Genomic DNA, 7140 nt, shown 5'->3' with positions numbered 1-7140 from the left:
AATTGTCGATTTTTTCAATTGATCTTTATACAACACAGTGTCTTTTTAATGTCAGGGCAGGGATTAAGAAAAGAACACCTTCATTCATAATTTCGTGGCTTCGGCCTTCGGCCGACACCGAAGCATCCCTCGCCCACTTGAGAAAAAAAAAAATCTCCGGTAATCAGGGTAGTATAAGCTCAAAACAAGTCTTTTTCAAAGCGGCCATCAGAAGAAGACTATGTTTCCAATATATTTTATTGGGGCCTTTGTTGGGAAATTATTCGGTCCTCAAATTGACAACATGGAAAGCACTAACAGCGCGAACAGTAGTGACAATTGATTTCTATCGATCGATCAATAAAATGGATATCAATCAATTCAGAATTGCATGTTTTTATCGATTGTTCTCGTCATGTTGTAATAGCCGAAGAGACACCAAGTTATCAGTTAACAAAACCTTACAGTAATGCCGGGATATGTACTAACAAATGTTATGTGTTTAAGAAGTAAGCTGTTGATAATTTACTCACAAAATGCGTGGATTTCGTGGATTAAACCTCAGTCGTCTCCAAAGAAGAAGCTTCGTTCGATGAAGAGTCTTATCAAAGTCAATTTAAGAGTGAAGTTGAAGACCATGGCGCTTTAATGATAACTGACTCTTATATTCTCTCTGATTTACATTGTACAATTAACGCATTGAATTCAATCATCGTTTTGTAGAATTACCATTAATAATTCTTTAGTTAGCTCTTTGATCAGTTACTGACGGTTTTATCCAACACAAAATTTCGGCTTGTCTTGCTCTGTCTAAGAATGACCTGCTTGCTAAAATAATTATTTGCTTCCTACTATTTTTACTCAAGAAAAAAAAAATAAAGCATTTGTGTGGGAGGAAATCAGTAATTAATAGACTGAGATATTAAGATTCACGTTTACTCCAAACGGCAAACGTGAATTTGTACCCTGTGACCAAGTTTTTCCCTTAATTGTCGTTAACTGCTTATTGCTTCAACTTAAAAATAAGTAGTTTCACTCCAGTTGTATACATAAGAATTGTTCTGGTCAGTTTTTATCTGCTTATTTTCTACCCTGAAAAATTCTCAACTTGAATCTCACGTTCGCCGTTTGGCGTAAACGTGAATCTTAATCTCTCTAATCAAAAGTGTGGTTTCCTCCATGTAAAGTTGAAGTATTTCGTTCGAGGGCTAGCATAGTTTCGTCCTTCCTATTCTCTCCAAATGAGTGCTTACTCTAAAATAGTCAGCGGCCTTTGAATGCCTTTATGCTGCTGATAAAGCCAACGGTTGTTAAAACATAGCCTTACCACCTCGATAGACAATAAATTATCACGATGAAAAGCAATGTAACAAATCTGTAATGTATGTAGACGCAAGATCAAAATTCATCTTTGGTCGGAGTGGCCTTGGATAAGTATATTTTAAGTTTATTCTCAGAGCCTGTTAAGAGCGACGGACTTAGTGCGTGAGGCTGTTTATCCAATTCAGTTCAGTAAATTTTAAGTAACAGATTGAAATAACTGGACTTATGAATATTTCCATATATTTTTCATGAAGTTGTTCACAGTTTTAGGACTCGTCAACAGCTGTAGATGATAACCAATGTGAAAGAGCCTGAGAGAATTTACCAACAGTGATATTATAATTAGAACTAATTCATTTGAATCAATTGGCAACTAATTACCTTGACTACACAGAAAGATAAGCCCAGATTAAAACGATAATTACCTTGTAACTTCTGACAATCACTTCTTAATATTATGTCACATATAGTGAGAGTGTAGAATTTGCGCTTGGTGAACACGAGAGGCAACATCAGGCAATTTCTTCTTACCTTATTTTAGACTACCACGCAGGTAACTTGAATCACTAATTATTCACAATGAATTTTTTCGCGCCTTTTAAAATTCTGATTGCAAACAAATTTTCTTAGTAACTTCAATACATGTGATTCCAGCTGTGTTGTTGGGATTAATTAATACTTGAACTCAGAGAGTTCATAGAAAGTTTGCAGCAAAGGAAAACCAAAAAAAGCGAGAAGGTTGATCTGAGCCGAGTACGTTTCAGAGAGGTAAAGATTCAGTGGTTCCTTTTTGATAGTTGACAGCTTAAAACGCGTTTTTATACTGTTTTTTTTTTTTTTTTATGTAATTGAGCTTAAAAAGTTCTAAACTTATAAACTCAAGCTGCTCTATATGTTCTACACGAGGTTTTATTATGAAAAGATAGTATCATGCATATATATATTTTAAAAAAGTTAATTTGAGGCATTTGCTTGGAACCAAACATACAAATGCTTTAAAACTATAGATAACTCTTTTAGACAAATTTCTCGTGAATTTGAATTTCATTTCACTGGCAATCCGCATCAAATAGCCTGTACGAGTAAAGAGAAAAGAAAAAGAAGAAGAAGAAGAAAAAAGAAGTTAGAGTGCAATATTGGGTAGCTCTTTAAATATCCATTTTACGGATCAAGTAGAATTTCTCTTTAACTTTTTTTCATTTATTTCTACGCTTATATAGTGTGTTATAAATTTATATTCTCCGTCGCCCTTAGGTGGTCATGATCAAAGGAGTCAGTTATGATAAATCTTTATTTAACAGAAAATCGTTTATCTCTTTGTCGAATAATTCAGTTGTTTAAAAAAGTTTTTTTTAAATTAGAACTTCTCAGTGCCACAGTCAACGTTCTTTTGGAGTGGAACTATGTGAATTGTTGCAAAATATAATCAGAGCTACAGAAAATTAGATTTCAATAGGTGACTTTCAACCAAATGAACTTCCAAGGGGCTCGACATACAGTCATCAAATGAAGTACTGCTTTGAATCTAAATTAGCTTTGTCCATGTGATTAACTTACACTTTGAAATGCACGCTGATTCGATCTCCCCCTCGGGTCGAGCAAGCGATCATTTGCTGTTCTTATACTGATGGAAAAGGAAAGTTAATGCTAGTATTTTCGACTTTGTGATCCGACATGCTTTAAAATCGTTATAGGCTCTAAATGCAAGTAAAGTGGTAATATTAGATTAGTGATTGTACTTTCTTAGCATTTCTTTCAGAGATACAATGGCAAAGATTATTTGTTCATTACTGGCAATGGCACTGCTGGCATACTTGATCTCTCCGGGTGATGCTTGGGGGAGAAGCCGTTTAAGAATCAGGTTACCACCAATCAGAATCAGAATACCACCAATACCGGCTACCACTAAGGCCCCGACCACAACTACACCACCGCCAACCACAACTGCACCGCCGCCGACCACAACTACACCGCCGCCAACCACAACTACACCGCCGCCTACGACAACAACACAACCGCCGACCACAACTACACCGCCGCCGACCACAACAACACAACCGCCGACTACAACGACTCAGGCGCCCACTACTCCAGTCGAAGTTGATGAATGTGAAGGATACTAATACAAATCGTCATTTATTCCGTTAAAAAGAACATTATAGAACCATAATAATCCTATACTAAACAATAAATAAACGAGACATTTTATCTGTGATTTTATCTGGATGAGTACATTCCTGTCTGTTTCCTTAGTTCAGGGGTACCCAACGACGGTTTCATCCTGAATACATTGAAAACAATTTTTAGGCTATCCAGAGTAATTCTAGATCTCTAGAAATGTATTTTAAGCGGTACTACAAAATTTTTATTTGTTCGATCAACCTACAGGAACTTCAGTCTTTTCGAAATTACAGGGGCTTCAGTATCATTCTCCCGAAGATTTTGAATGCAATTTAACGTATCACGAAAGTGAGAATAATTTTTCTGATTCTTCTCTCCGTCATATTTTTGAATCCGAAAACTTTAGGTTTCCTTTTTTCTAGCTAGCCTAACCTGGGGAGTAGAATGCGAGAAATTAAACTTCAGAAAATCCTATTGAATTTTAGTAGATAAGCTTCGAAAATTGTACATGAATGGAACAGTCATCGAGAAATTTTTAACCGTTCTTTAGGCAATTTTTTCCTCTCCAAACAGATATTTTATAGAAAACAGTCGTTGGGTGCCCATGTTTTTCTTTGGTTGTTTACTGAATGCATGTTGCGTTCAACCCAAGGCGTCAGCAAACGGCTCATCCCTGCTAACTAATATATCACCAGGTGTATTTGTAGTCGTGGGTCAATTTTATCATTGGTTTAAATTTTATTTTCTATTGAAGGTAATTTCTTTGTCATACAGTACCATACCCAAGAGCAATTAGGAAGATAAAATAAAAACCTAAGATAAATGTGAAACACAATATATTATTCAGGATATCCCACCATTGACGTAAAGCACAAAATAATATCGATGTGTTATCAATTGCTTGACATAACAGGTTAGTTGCTATGGCAAAAATATAATATGTGCGTTATAAAACACCTTATTTTGTTTATTTAGCGTCTTGCCTCTAATAATTCTACTTCTCCGAAGCGCCGCCAAAAGATAAATAAGCTTCAGTCCTGAGATTAATGACAATGAGGTACTAAAGTGTAGGTGACATTACTGAAAAATTCATTAATGTTTCCTATACATTAGTGCCTCATTGTCGTAAATCTTAGGACTGAAGCTTATTTATAGTTTAAAAACTATCGAGACAGTTCGAAAAACTTTAAGATGAACGAGTAATCGTATTCAGGCCAGTTACATAATCTTCTTCGCCTCAAGGTTATTTTATTTAAGTATATACAGAAACTCATAAGGGGTTGAAACGTGTAACTCTCATATGTTTACATTGTCCGATGCTCGTGATTATTCATTTTAGAAAGTACCATATTTGGAACGAGAAGAAGAGATAACTGACCAATCAAACTTCGTAAACAACATGACGTAATTTTCCTTCAGGTTCCCGCGCCCGCTTAAAAAAATGGCCGACAAACGGGGGAAAAACTCCCGAAAGTCGAGAAAGCTTTCAAAGGTTGAAACCAGGAATATTACCGAAACACTGAACAGGATATTATTGCCTTACCACCCGGGCGAAACGTTACATTATGAAACCCATTGACGGCCTCGCAACTTCTTGAAGTTGTCACTTCAAAAAACGATGCCTCGTTGACCCTCTGCACAGTAAACTTATACAGCAAATAGGCTTTTAAAATTCTTATGTTAAAAGTCTAGAATAAACAGTGAAAAATATTTTCAAATAAAATTCATTAGCTGCGTATTCAAAGTGTCCAAAACCTGAACCTGACATCTTCGCAAAAAGTGATGCGTGTAATGAATGTGAGAAGCATTTTAAAAGCTTAAATTAAACTTAGATGTTATAGTCACGATCGTCTTTTGAGCTAATTTTATGAATGAACAAACTCAAAACAATAGACAGAGAAGCCGTTTCTTGAAAATTTTTATTCAAAGTCCAAAAAGTTAATCCTTTAAAGCAATTCGGAAAACACTATCTGGATCGTGGATCCGTTCACGCAAGTGACATCGGCTAAGCACATGGCAAAATTCAACGCAAAATCCATCTCAAATCAGGGCACATTTTGTAATTTTTCTTTAGCGCCGAAGAGAAAAATTTATAAAACGTCTATGAAACATTTAAAAATACATAAATTCCCTTTCAAAAGCGTAATTTCCTTGGCCATAGAGTGCAAAATGTACCTGAAAATTCAGCAAAATCTTCGCTGACTTGGTTGCATTTCAAAACAGACCATAGGCTCCTCCGTGAAGAAAACAAGGTTGAATTCTTCGAAGGACGATTCCTTGATGAAAAGCTTCCCTTTCTCCACGAAAAGAAAGCTGAGCATTCTTTTGAACTTTCTCTTTCCATTTTTTGTCTTTTAACGGTGTATTTTTAACCTTGAAATGCAGAACTCTTGTCTTAAAACATCTGCATGGTGATCGCTCAGCAGCCATTTTGCTGAAAATGGATATCCATCACTAAGGTTTCCAAATATGGTCAAAATGAATATTCACAAGCATTGAACGCGAGTTACACGTTTCAACCCCTTATGGGTTTCTGGTATATACTAAAATAATGGATGTTTTACGCGCGCTTCAATTGGCTACTCAAAGTCGGGATATCCAGTGCTTTTCACTGATTCATCTCCAGCTCCTGCGAGCAAGTGACGCCAAACTCGCGTAAGTTACGAGCAAAATGGTTTCCCGGTTTGCTGCCGTAAAAAAAAAAAAAAAAAAAAACTTCACAGATAATCAAACAAGCTTTTCCCGAAAAGAAGAAGGTGACGAAATTGAAACGTTTTTTGTTTACAACTGCAATTTTTTTCACCGGTTTCATCGATAAATTCAACAACCACTAGTCACCTCCACTTCAGTGAATAATTGTTATTTATTTATTTATTTTGCTTCAAAAATGAAAAAACACAATGTAAGAGATTCAAAATGCAACCATTTGTCTCAAAAATGCGAAAAATTATTGAAAATTACCTCAGTTACTCAGTAATCAGTCCTCAGTCCAGAAGCATTGAAAAAAAAAAACCAGGCCCCCAGGCTGTGACAGGAATAACCTAATAAGGACAAAAAACGTACTTCCCTTTGCATTTGTCTGGTCTGACTTATAATCTCAAACGCAACGAGGAGTGTCTGGATGGGGTTAACTGACAACTGACAAATGGCCAATATTTTAACTGACAACCGACAAATCGCCTAAAATTTAATTGACAACTGACATTTGCCACCGGTTTTACTGACAACTGACAAAGGACCTGATTGTCTTTTATTTTCTACAAAACCCGTTTTTAAGGCCTTTTAAGAGTCAGTTTTACCAGTCAATGTTCGTCAGACGACGTGATCAAATGCCCAAATGTACTTTAATATGGGTAATCTTAGCAGCAGGACGCTTAAAATGAGCGTCATACTTCGTTAAAGCGTTTACTTCCAAACCCTGTGTTTCATGTACCATCCGTTGTAAATGACCTATGCTTCCAATTTTTGCTCCCCTGAGAACCCGCCAAGATGGCTGCTATAAAAGCAATTGTATTAAAGTGCTTACTGAGATGATTCAGCATGGCATTTGTACGACACAGAAGCCATATTCCGATAAATGACGTGAATATGGCAGAACTGATATGGTGCTCGCAATCTAAAGAAACACTTTGTTTCATTCTTTGGCCAATCACTGGTCACTATCGAGGCATGGAAAGCAAAACTCAATCAAGTTAATCGTAATAAACAACTGTTCCC

At 36.2% G+C, this 7140-nt stretch overlaps 1 long non-coding RNA gene across 1 annotated transcript; it reads left to right on the top strand.

Moving 5' to 3' along the window:
* The first annotated feature begins 1981 nt into the window (after positions 1–1981).
* LOC140940350 (uncharacterized) lies at positions 1982–3522 on the top strand. The gene is made up of 2 exons (XR_012166340.1): positions 1982–2070; positions 3050–3522. It is a non-coding gene; the product is annotated as an uncharacterized lncRNA (long non-coding RNA).
* The last annotated feature ends 3618 nt before the right edge of the window (positions 3523–7140 follow it).

This window comes from Porites lutea, chromosome 6, assembly GCF_958299795.1.
Source record: "Porites lutea chromosome 6, jaPorLute2.1, whole genome shotgun sequence".
NCBI lineage: Eukaryota > Metazoa > Cnidaria > Anthozoa > Scleractinia > Poritidae > Porites > Porites lutea.
The sequence above is the reverse complement of the archived record's forward strand: the minus strand, read 5'-3'. Positions and strand labels throughout refer to the sequence as shown.